The sequence below is a fragment of the Papilio xuthus genome, unplaced genomic scaffold (assembly GCF_000836235.2).
Source record: "Papilio xuthus unplaced genomic scaffold, Pxut_1.1 DF829129.1, whole genome shotgun sequence".
NCBI classification, from domain to species: domain Eukaryota; kingdom Metazoa; phylum Arthropoda; class Insecta; order Lepidoptera; family Papilionidae; genus Papilio; species Papilio xuthus.
This window is the reverse complement of record NW_013529520.1, coordinates 2,732,520-2,746,251: the sequence shown is the minus strand read 5'-3', so window position 1 is coordinate 2,746,251 and position 13,732 is coordinate 2,732,520. Positions and strand designations below refer to the sequence as shown.

The 13,732-nt window shown below is 31.1% G+C and overlaps 1 pseudogene; it reads left to right on the top strand.

Moving 5' to 3' along the window:
* Positions 1-2,105: 2,105 nt before the first annotated feature.
* Positions 2,106-3,663, top strand: LOC106120071 (retinol dehydrogenase 13 pseudogene; annotated as a pseudogene).
* Positions 3,664-13,732: the final 10,069 nt, after the last annotated feature.

Here is a 13,732-nt window from a genome sequence, read left to right as displayed (position 1 = left end):
TCATTTTTAAAAATTACTATAATAATATCTACACTCAATCGCAGATTTCAGCAAAGAGATAACATGGGTTCGGTTAGTAATGGTACTACCTGAGTTAATTAATTTTGAATATTTATATTTTAAAAAGTCAGTAGATATGTCAGGTCAGAGTACGAATTTTTTGCTTTACTTTGACTCGTGTGAGCATTTATATTGGACCTAACATCCCAAGTGGTATGTCGAAAAGATCATTTTTAAAATACTATAAAAATATATGTCAATTTAACAATTCCAACTTAATAGTGACTGAAAAAGTAATCAATTATTAAATTATTACTTTGGGGCGCCAGAACTCAATTAATGCTCATGACATGGGTTACATCGAGCTATTTATTATAACTTTGAATAGGTCACTAGTGGTTTACATACGAGTATAATTGTTACAATAGTTCTAAAAATTATATTTATAAATATATCTTCTTATTATTTTTTTAAGTCTTATGCCTGTATTACAGCCAATTATAATAAATATAATAATCATATTTTGATAAATTCTAGAAAGATACAAAATACGCTTAAAACTACGAAAAAGTGAATAAGCAAACGAATTACAAAACAAATGACAACTGCTACTCAGCTATCAGAGCTGATATTTAAAGCATAAATTCATTAAATAAATATATTAATTGAGTTTCAATTACTTGGTATAAGGTCTCTTAGCAATCAGTATAGAATTATGAATAAAAATTTACGTAACCGTAAAGAGGCGAATGCGACGTAATTTCAAGACGCGACAGAGAATGCAAAAGGTAAGCTTTTAAATGAACTTTTTCCGTTTTCATTGTGAGAATTTCTTTCTTAATTTACTTTTGGCAAAGCCGAAAGCTCAAGTTCAACAATTAAAAGGCTTAACGTAGCCGTAAGATGCGGCTGGCTCATTAGCAGCTTACCGCCCGCTTGCGGCAACATTTTATCAAGCGGATAATTGAGTATTAAAAAGTTTTAGGCGCCTAAAGGCGTTATCATGTAAAATATTTAGTTTTAAATGTCTATTTATATAATTGGAAGTGTGCGGAACTTCGCTGAACTTAGAGATATCTAGCACATTAACACCAACTTGGTATTCGAAGTAGGAAAAATCTGAATGTAATTTTAAATATGGTGTTAAAAATATTTTTATTAATGCTGTAGCTCCACAGTAAATCCATTATAAATTCTATTAAAAAAATATTTCATTGTAATATCCATTTCCGATTATTTCCTTAAAATTCCGGAACAAATCTGTTATATCAATTTTAATATCAAATATGTTTTTGCAAACACTTTAAAATGTCACGGTCAATGGAATCAGTATCAGATTGCTGTCGTGTTTTTCCGCTTATTTTATGATAATTAAGTGTCCTGATCTTGATCAGCAATAATATCTTAGTAGATTGTAGACAAACTGAGCGTTTACTTTTATTAATTCTTGCTTTATTATAATATTTACTTACATACGCGTACTTATAAAAACTTTGTTCCATAAAATCATTTTATTTAATTATACAATGGTATTCATATAACATACGTTTAATTATATTATTTTAATTGGGTTTTGTTCGTTTATAATTTTACAACGCAATTGAGTAAATGTATCGAATATTAACGAACTCAATAGAACAATAAAATAAATCGTGCCTAACTGTATATTTGCTGCAATGTTTGTTTGACATTACAAATTGCTATTTACAAACGTAAGTAGTTTATATTTGCAATTATGTTTGGTCATGTTCATGTTGTGATATTTTGATTAAGTCAAATTAAATTAAATTTAATTTAAATTAAAAAATCTGCTCAAATTATGCAATTTTAAATTAGTTGAAAGTGATGCATTATTTATCTCTAGGAGATACGAGTTATTATAATAATAGTGAGATTTGACTTAAATCTATTCGTTATGTTATATTCTGATCGGTTTGTTCGATGCATTCACAATAACGACGTATAATCAAGTAAGTCAACTTGACCATAAACTAGCTGTGCACAGGTCAGCATACAATTAGCATATCTAATTAAAATCAACTTCCTATTCAGTATTAAATAATTTACCTTCAAGGCTACTTTTTTAGAGCAACACAATTTCAATGTTGAGTTGCGCAAGAGCGTAGCGTCACGAGTCAGTCGCCGGCGCGTACGCACGCGCGTTACTGCTCATAAATAAAACACGAGACGTCCACTTTCGTTGCGACTCGCCGTACAAAAATGTAGAGAAAACCAAATCGATGTGTATTATCTACGAGTACGCACGTCCATCGTTCGAATAACTATATCATAGACTTTATCGTATATATAACGGAGTGACCTTAGCTCGGGCATACATAGAAATATAACTAAAAACATTGTTGTTAGTGGCCTGTGCGTTGATTTCCGTCTTATATAACTGTTGTGTTTAATAGATATGCAAAATGCTCTTCTGGTTGCCTTTAATTTCCTTCGTGTTAATAGTGATTATTGTGAAAGTGTATTTACAGTTGACGAGTGGAATTTGTCGGTCGAATGCTCACATGGTCGGCAAGGTTGTCATCATAACGGGAGGTAGCAGTGGCATAGGATTAGAAACGGCTAAGAATCTAGCGGAGCGCGGCGCTAAAGTGATTATCGCGTGTCGAAGTGTTCGTCGCGCCGCTAAAGCCATAGAAGAAATAATAAAACAGACTGGTAACACTAACGTACACCATAGACAATTGGATCTTGCTTCATTGAAATCTGTACGAAGATTTTGTTCGAATATATACAATACAGAAAAACGTTTAGATGTTCTTATCAATAACGCAGCAGCCGGTGGCCTTGGAAGTGGAAAAACTGAAGATGGCCTTCATAAAGGAATGCAAGTTAATTACTTCGGTCCTTTCTTATTAACTTGTCTATTAGTACCTCTTTTAAAATCTTCAGCACCAAGTCGTATCATAAATGTTTCATCGTCAATGCATAAATACGGTGAAATGGATTTTGAGAATTTGAATATGGAAAGATATTGGAGTGACCACTTGGTGTACGCAAACAGTAAACTATTTCTTAATCTAATGACCCTGGAATTAAGTCGAAGATTAAGAGGCATCAACGTTACAGCTAATTGTTTACATCCTGGAGTAACTGCTACTACTGTGTATAAAAATATTAAAAATTCTGTTATTCGTGAAATAGTTAACACACTTGTTAATTTTTTAAACAAGGATCTGTGGCAAGCGTCGCAGACTTGTGTTTACTTAGCAGTATCTCCTGAAGTGGCAAACATAAGTGGTCGCTACTTTAGTGATTGTCGAGAAAAAAAACCGTCACTTTTGTCACAAGATTTAGAACTCGCTAAGCGATTATGGATCGAATCAGAAAATCTTGTTGATTACAAGTTACCTATTGAGTAAAACCAAATGTTTATTAAAATTATTTATTTGTAAATATATTTAGATATTAATGACTGAAGATGTTGCTCAATTTGAAAAAAAAAAAAATTTATTTTTATTAAAGTGATTTTATATAATAAATTGTCATAATATGCCGCCCGCATGCATCATCTTGCCTTCCCGTCAAAAATCCGTCAAAATCGGAGATTACCTGAAACAAATATGACCTTACGAAGATTTTTTTTAAATTGGTGTTTCGTTATAAGCAATGGAAATACATCATGTTCACAAAAAATGTTTTTTTTTATAGCGTTCAGACACACCAATTATATTAAATGTATAGATGTACATATATGATTTACATTTTTTTTTATCAAAAGTGACTCGACATATTTTTCCGATTTCCGTAAGGTGACCAACTGTATATCAGTTATATCGCTGAATGACAATCTACGGATATTTTACTCAACAAACTTTATAATTATGAAGTATATTATTTTTATTAAAATTCACGAATTGAGAAAAGATTCTTATCGGTATGTGAATATCACGATTATATTCAGGCTGTAAATAATTGCAAATTATACCACAAAAACTTTCAAAATATTCAAAGATAAATTAACATTGTGTTTATGTTTGTATTAATTCTGCAATTTTTTTACGAGCACCAAGTCGCAAATGATGTCGTTATAAATTTTTCCCCAGTAACTTATAAATTAACAAATTAAAACAGACAACTTAAATAGATGTTTAAACAGAGTCTTACAACTTTTTTGTTCACTTGTTTTTCAAGTGTTTCCAATCTTAGTTTTATTTCTTATCATTACAAAGACATACAACAAAAAATATTGATTCCGGTTTCACTATCTGTTTTATTAGCATACGTTTTTGTAATCTAAAACGTTAAAAAAGCGTTTTTCTATTTTGTTTTCTTACGTATTAAACTTGACCTTATATTAAATTTAGATATTTTATTCAGATAAAATATATGCATATTATACAATACCAAATCATTAATTTATGTCGCATTGCATATTTATTTTTATTCTTATTGCCCGGAAACACGCTATAAAATCGTTAACATTAACTAGTTGTAACCTTTGTCGATCTAGAATAACGCTTAAAGCACACAGACACAAAAACGAATCGCACGCGAAGCGAATAACCCATGTAAGATATGAAGACTGCTTATAAAGTTTGCTCTTTATTAAGTAGACTCGATGTAGTCAGCCTCTTTGGTAGAAGGTTCCTCGGAACCACAGATAATCCGATACTATACTATACAACACCATGTTATGTTCATGTTATAATCGAATTAAATTTCGCCTCGGTTTCACTTCGCTTTGGCGGTTGAGTGTTATGGACGTAACCATGGCTAACAATGGTGACGTACGGCGATTTAAACAATTATGTTCTATAGAACGCTATAATAAAATGTTGCATTAATTAAAGTGTATTACTGCTACAGGTTAATAAATGTGCATAAAATACACAATATAATCAAATATTAAATGGCATGTAAATTAATTAATCCTAAAGCCATTTTTACTACATTTCTACTAAATTTCTTCATAATCGATAGAGTCATAATGTACAAAATATTAACAGTCGTATGTACATAGTTAAGTTAATGAAGTATATAATCAAGTTAATTAAAATTGTTCATTTAAGGTAGAAAAGTGTAGTTTTCAAAAATTTTAATGACCGTAATAATTCATATTTGTAGAAAATTCGCATGGACCTGAACAATTTATGGGCAAGCACACGTGAACGTTAAATTGAAATAGCTTCGCGGCCGAGAACGCTATCCGATTTATTTGCTGATAAATTCTTCGAAACGAAATTGAACTTTTTATGAAATATCCCTGTGTTATTGGGTATTGGAATTTGCGATATCATTGCAAGGAGCTTAACACGACACCCTGACCTGTGACACAACCTGACTGACAGGAGAGTAGTGTTTTACATATAGATATTTATATGTACTAATATTAGTTCTTACCTGCAGCTTAAATTCCTTTGGCGATTATGAAGAGAGGTTTTTCATTAATTTTCATGTGATCTTTAGAAAGACATAGAGGTACAGTTTGTCGGACTTATATATTAATCAGTTGCTAATTTTTTGTAACCATCTGGCCAGTATTATAATTCAGCCTAAATCTTATTAATATTATAAATTCGAATGTTTAGATGGACGGATGGATTTTTATTTGTAGGTACCTCCGTAACGGCTGCATGAATCTCGCTGAAATTTGGCATGGATGTAGAACATAGTCTGGAAGGACATATAAGCTACTTATTAAGTTTGTTTTTTAATTCCTCGCGGACGGAGTCACGAGCGTCAGCTAGTTATTAATATAACGTTTTGCTTAATAAAACATCTGATTGAGCAAACTCTGATCAATTCAAATAAGTAATTAATTTTCTTTGCTGTAACTTTATAACGCTCCCTAACAGAATATAAGAAATTGTTAAATTTATTTATTTATTAATAGCAAAGTTTGTATAAGAAATTAATAAACTCGTATCTTTAAGAATTTCCAAGAAATAAGGAACAAAAATTTGCAAGAAATACTTTTCGGGTAAAGTTAATTATAATTTTTGACTGTTTTTTCACCATTCAAGGAAAATAATGTTAAATTACTAAAATTATGTAATGTGTTTGAATTAAAATGAGTATTTTTATATTTGTATATTTTGTACTTTGTTGTATTTTACAATATTTAATAGCAAACATTTATTTCAGACGAGGGTTGCGGATGAAATTTATATTTTATATGAAATAACTATATTAAGGTCGACGGGCAAATTGTTTCGCGAAACTAACGCTGATTTGATTTTCAGTGTGGTAAAATATAGTGACGAGGGTAAGTATGAAAATATTTTCGTAAATGTTATATCGAATATTACAAAAAGCAATAAAAGTATATGAAAATAACGCACAATTTAATTACTTGACAGAAATTCATGTAAAACCTATTAGAATTTTTATGTGGCCTCTATACCAAGAAGGTTAGTAAATGGTTTGTTAGAAAAAATAACAAGTAGCTTACGTGTTTCAGATTTTCGCTTTTAGACTATGGTCTAAATCTATGCTACAGCGAGATTCCTTTAGTCGTTCTGAAGATATATTGAAACAAACATCCATCCATCTAAACATTCGGTTTGTATAATAACTAACAGTTGCCCGAAGGTCCGACCGCGCAGAATTAAAAAAAAAGCTTTATTAGTAGCTTATGTTTTCTTCCAAACTACGTCCTAGATCCATAGCCAAATTTCATTGAGACCCGTTGACCCGTTCTGGAGATACCGTCTAACAAAAATCCATCCAAAAATATAAAGAAATGTTGCCACCCTTATGAAATCGGGAGTGATCGCTAGTATAAAATGTAATACGAGTTTAATATGTTTATTTCTTATGTATATAAGCTACGTGTTTTAACGTTGCCACATAAAAATTAAAAGATTATCGCTCTAAAATTGTAATTAAAGCCGGAGAGGGTTCGGAAAGAAAAATAAAACGAATTCCTCCATATTTTGGCTGAGGACGGCATATTTTTCACATATGAGCTGACGGTCGGGGGCGGCCGGTACTAATTAACGAGATTAGCATACTTCTTTGCGGAGTTTTTGCATTTCAAATGTTAACATGAATTTCAAATATTGAATTTTTTACTGCAATATAATTCTTTTAACAAATACCTACTATGATACATATTATGATTTTGTCTTAGGTCAAGGTTAGTCTATCAAAAACCTTCATAAATTTAAGAATTTGGTCGATGGAATTGATCGTGCTATACTAATAAAAATTAAGTTTTATTATTTTAGTTAGCTTTCACACTAGTATTAGCGTCGAAAATATCTATTCCACATGATTCATACTTTGCTATTTTTAACCGGCAGGGGCAAATTTTAAAATACTCAAATTGAACTGTTTGACTACCAAATTGAAGTATTATTTTATTTAATTTAGTGCAAGACGTCCATATATCAATGTTTTATTGAATATTATATATTTAATCTTCTACAAATGAAAAATTTGAAAAGAAATTTGATCACAGTTGATAAAGAAATAAATTAGAGTTGGCCGAGTATGTAGTTGTTTGGCTGCTTTAAAGTCAACAATTACTCTCCGGTTGATTAACCTCTCGGTGAGCGTAGCATTTACGAAAAATATCCTACTGATGTTTACCTATAGAGGTACTAGTCCATTGACCCGCGCCGGATGCACCGCATGCACGGATTAAACGAATTTGGTTTGTCTTAATGCGATGGGGGCGGCGCGGAAGATGGACGCAGCATTATGTAAAATCATACAAAGCAAACTAAAACCCAATGGACGCGTACCTTAGACTCCAATGTTCTCCAACAGACAAACAAGGTTTAAATGATGAAAATTATCAAAATTGAATGTTCAGAGCAACTTTTATTAAAGGATATTCTTTTAATATTTGAGCTTTGTATGAACTATTACATTTTCCTTAATGAGAACGATGATCTTGCGTTCATTGTTACCGTATTTTAGTAAATAAATAAATACCCAGTTCTTTTGTTCAGTTCTATTTATTTATTTCAAAAAACTCCTTAATAACTCCCAAGTCAACAAGCGGAATTTTAAATATCCTTCGTTTTTAATTTAACAAGATAAAAAGTTTATTTCTCTTTTAGAAATTATAATAAAGGCATGAAGGCCCGGAAAGAAGGACAAAATTGATGTTCGCCATTTTTCAGTTAAGGACGCGGAGGCATTTTTTCACGTACAAACTGGGGCAGCTCGAGCCACTAATTAACAGGATTAGCTTTTACATTTTATGCAACCCTTAAAAATATTTTATTTTATATAATTTAAATAAAATTTTACAAAACTTCGATATTTTTCAAAATGTTTGGATGTAGACGTAAATTTAATTCATTCCTTTATTTATGAGATACTGATCTGTTGCGATATATTTCAATTGAATCTGATAATATTGAGCTTATTATTTCACTATTTAAATTATTTGAAAGAAAAAATAGCTTCGCGAAAAACTAGATTGATAAAATTTACAACTGACCGTATATTTTTATGCACGACCTGGCGAAAAGAGTACGCCTAGTATTAATTAACATATTTAACATGTATGTTGAAAAAATCTTGAAGCAACAAAGTTATTTAATATTAAGTAGTTTTAAAAATACATTATATTAAAGTTTATTTGATATTACCTTACTGAATTGTATGTCTACACTAAAAACTATGAATAAATGCCAAACACATTCATGTATTTTGATAAAGTTTGAAGTTATAAGCAAACTAAGATACTAATTAATTATCTTAACATCGCCGCTTAAAGCTTGTTAAATAGCTAACTTGTCTGAAATGATAATAAATATAAATATTCCAGATACGTCCCTTCATTTCATCTTCAAATAAATTGCAATTACGAAAAAAATGGTGTGTGCAATGGAAAACTTTTGCTATTTTTATTTGAAAGGAGTTTGTCGACGTAACTGATTTTTTCATCAATTTTGATCGACGTTTTAAGTTACCGTCGAGAATTATTATTATTACAACTGAACAAAGTTGACAAATTTAATTAGTTAAATTAATAATTTTTCTCCAAGTACTACAAAATGAAAATATAAGCCTCGGGCAGTCAGGAAGCGAAAGCCTAAATGTACTAATTAAACAAGATTTATTAGTTAATTTTGAGACTATTCAGTCAAGTAATTTATTAAGGAGCTTATACATATATAAATGATATAGATATAACAATTTAAAAACATACAAATAAATAATTCCAGTAAAAAATTACTTCACATTACTTAACTTGTTAAAATTGCAACGTGCAGATGCCTCTCAACTCTTTATACTGTTAAGAAAATCTTGACATGTTAATTAACAAGATTTACAAGTTCATTCTAAAAAAGCAACTCACATGAAAGTGCAGACAATTTATATCTCATACTTGTTGGTCCTAAGGTTTAATATTCTGTTAACAATTAATAAAATATATATAATTAATAAATAAATTAAATCAGAAATTTCCAAAAAAACCACTGTGTCTTAATATTTTTAAATTTTACGGATTTATTACAGTAATTACATCTTATATATAAAATTCTCGTGTCACAATTTTCGTTCCCATACTCCTCCGAAACGGCTTGATCGATTCTCATGAAATTTTGTGATACTCAATAAGTAGGTCTGATAATCGGCCAACATCTATTTTTAATCCCACGCGGACGGAGTCGCGGGCGACAGCTAGTTATTCTATACGATTCAAAAGTCTTTGACAAGTTTATATGGTATGAAATAATTTACTAAAGAATGTTGGATTTAATATAAAATTCAATTAATATATTTTTAAATTCAAATAATACATAAACAGTAACCTACATTTAAGACAACAAGCCTTTCTAACCACAAACATGTCAACGTTTAACCTAAAATTATGAACACACGTGGGGCACCGCTACATGGAAATTAAACTGGTGGCACTGATCAAAGTTTTCTCATACAATTTAAACTTTATATTCAATGAACATAGACTTAAGTGATATATATAACAAACGAATAAAGCCTCTATTACAATGAGTTAAGGTTCATTATAACAAATTCATTCACATTTATAATATCAGTAGAGACTTTTCAATTGTCTAACACAAATAGCAGATTTAGCAGATGCATTAAATTTCAGAAAAAAATTTAGGTAACAAGATGTTTAGAAAAAATTCTAGAGGAACAAATAAAACACAACTAATTACGTCACAAAATACGTTAAGGGTATTTGTAGCAAACGCAAGTATTGCAGACTCGACTAATTAACAAGATTTGCATCTTCATTTTCGAAGGACGTCTTAGTTAGTGGAACTGGAGCTTTACTAACAGATTACAGATACAGCGGTATATCTACAACTTGAACCTTGTTAAACCAACATTTTCAGTAAATCGAAAAATTGTCGTCCCATTCAACTAAACCATGAATTTTTCGCTTTGTTACTCGAAAGAAATGTTATAAATCAATTTGGAAGCTCGCAAAATACATAACCCTTTAAATATTACAACACTCAACTAAACTATAAATCATTGAACATTTTTTTATTGTTTAAATTAAAAAATGATTAGCAGGTATCGTACAGTTGAGTCGTAATCAAATTAAAATAGCTTTGAATTTGCAATAATTCCAGCAATACCAGTAGCGGATAAATCCCACAAGACGTACTCGTGATTTATGCAATTACTACTTGCGCTAACTCTAGTTTTGCAATTCGAGTTAGTGTCTAGAACAATTGGATATAAGTTAGTCGGACTCACAGCGCTGTTTCTTTTAATAAATAGATTTTAATTGAAATTCCATTACTTAATGAAAGTGGTAAAGATAAGAAGAATGATTTAGTTAATCGATAAACAACAAAAACATTTATGAAATGAATTGTTTTCTATTACTTTACTTTAAGAATTTTGCTAACTTCTCATAACATGATGACACGCGACATATTTGCTATCTGATACTGACATATATATGATCGTTGAAGTTCAAGAGAAAATACTAAACGATAAGAATAGTTCCTCGGTAAATCCATCAAGATGTCTATATCCTTCTAACTAAAGCAAATAATTAAGCAAAAGTTATGTAACTCTATATTTACTGTTGGAACAGCAACTAATCTTCGTTCTTGTGTTCACAAAAGTTACTTTTACTTAAAGCGCCTTTTAATAATAAATTTCGACACAAAGCACAGCTCCGCTTTCGCACACTTTGAAATTTAACATTGAAACTACAACTTTGGTAAAGTTTCGTTTCCGGTTCGGCGCACTCATACGTTCCTTTATATTCAAGATTTGAATAGGCTGAAACTTTAAGAGTGCGTTCGTGCGAATAACGAGAATAAACCAACTTACATCATCCTAATTGGACCTTGAAATTATATGATTATATTAACAGGCTATGTATGTTGTTTTGTGTAATTTACCTAAATACTTTATTATAAGATGAGTGTTACTTTAAGCTTTCGAACTTTATTGTGATTACGTTATAGTGTAGTAAATGGCTTTAAGTTTAAGGATCATTTTGAAGAGTCTATTCTTTAGTCGATTTATTCTACTCAGCTTTCAAATATTAAGTATATGTACAAGGCAACGTAATATAATCTATTTGCCAAGAGCGTCGCGAAAAAGTTGCTGTGATTTTCAACATGGCAGAGCGTATATTTGACATGTAGTCATTTTACCAGTACTGAACGAAAAGACGACTCGAGTCCAATTCAATGTTATGTATATGGAGCGCACGCGACGCGATACTCGCAAAGCATTACTCGCTCGTATTTGCAACACAATACTTGCAAAGTGATATTGATCTCGGACATTTACGTTGCACAACTGTACACAAGTACGAGGTACCTTACACATGAAAAACATAGTCGGCCTGTCAATCGTCCAGTCAATAATAATAATAATAATAAGCCTTTATTCAGATACAGTTCATTACATTACATTATATTATTTAAAGTTTAAGTTAAGTTAGTATTTAAGTTCATATCTGTTTGTCCCATGTGGACAAAGGCCACTTCCAAATTCATCCATTCTTCTCTTATTTTTGCCTTCCTAGACCAGGTCTGTCAATATGCTAATTAATAATCACTAGTAAATTAAAGTATCGTATTTCCTTCACGATAGTTATTAAAAGCCATGTTTGTATTTGTATAATTAATATGAATTTACATTTTTCATCTACAATATGACTACGTAAACAGCTTCACATGTAAATTGTCACGTGAAACCAGCTCGCGTCAGTGTCGATGAAATAGTAAAAAAAAGTAACAAACAGGACGAAACTTTTTGTCATATCAGAAAAGTCCGTTTTTCAATATTTCACATATTTCATGTAGAACATTGGCTATTCACAGTAACACAAATATATCTTACAATATCAATATTTGTTAATAGTTAAAAATATGTCCTACCTTTAAACTAGAATATTGATTAACTTGGTAGAGAAATTGATAAATGTAAAAAAAGCCTAAATGTTTAATGTCAGCATGACGTTTAATAAACAAATGGGTTTAGTTAAGTTTCAAGTACTTTATCAGTTCCATATCAGTTATATTTCATTAGGTTTTTTTTAATATCATAGGGTGGCAAACGTGCGACCGGCTACCTGAAATCGCTGAAATAGCGAAGTGACCGTTGCCCATAAACATACGCAATTGCATATGCATTGTCTTCCTTTAATCGACGGAGGAGAGGATGCACAGAAAGAAAATATCTTACCTTCCCATGCATCCTTTCATCCAGAAAGTCCACTTCCACTTCCCATCCTTTTCTTAAGAAAAAGTGTGGGAAGGGAAAGAGGACTAAATTAGGCTTATGGGACGCACGCTCATCATACGAAACGCGGAATTGCTTTCATTTCACGCCTGTCTTCTGTGTGGTCGTGGTATTTCACCGGGCGAGCCGGGCCAATTTGTGCGAAGATGTTAAAGCGGGCTCCACCACTGTTAACTGGTAGAGTTTACTTCTAAAAAATCTAGCGTACAAAAGAAGTTAAGGCGACGCATTACTAGTAGTTGTGTATTTTAAACGCACGTAAACACAGTTTATAACGAATGTAAAATAAATGAACGTATTTAATTGTATTACATTCACAATTAATTTCTGCAACGTCGCGGGCTGCCATATATTTTTGCAAATAATAAACGCTTATACCTTGTACTTCGCTTGTATTAAAGCGAGAAGAGCGCGAACCAACTGTTGTTGGGTTGCTTTATTACACTATAAATCTCACAAGCGGCAAGGCTGATTTACAAAATTGCTTTTTGCGTACATTGCACTGTTCGTAAAGCTAAAAAAAAGACCGCCAATTTGTTAAAGCGCTGTAGTTGCTGTTAAGAAAATTGAATGCTTTGTATTTCAAATAAAATATGCACATGTCCGTTCACGTCTATTCAAATGACAGAAATATCAGCGGACTTAGCCAGATTATCTATATGTAGTCTTACCTACCAATATATTTGGTATAACTTTGAAGATATATATATATGTTAATAGCACGCAGTGGTAATCCATGATTTTGAAATACAACAATGTCCTTTATCAACACAGAATCGGAACACATCTGCAATGCTTAAGACAAGTAGTGAAGCCTTTGTGTGAGAATTAAGGAATAATCGACCCTTTTATATCTTTATTTAAAAAATATATATGAATATGGCAAATTAGTCTCCCAGAAATGTAATTTAACAGGACATTCTAACACAAATGTAGGAACAAATTGCAGTCGTGTCACAGCCACGTTTGCAGTGTAAAAACATATATTTCTCTTTGTAAAATATAGTCGCCATTACTATTGAATTACTTCTTTTGTTACTATAATACCGTTAAATATTTA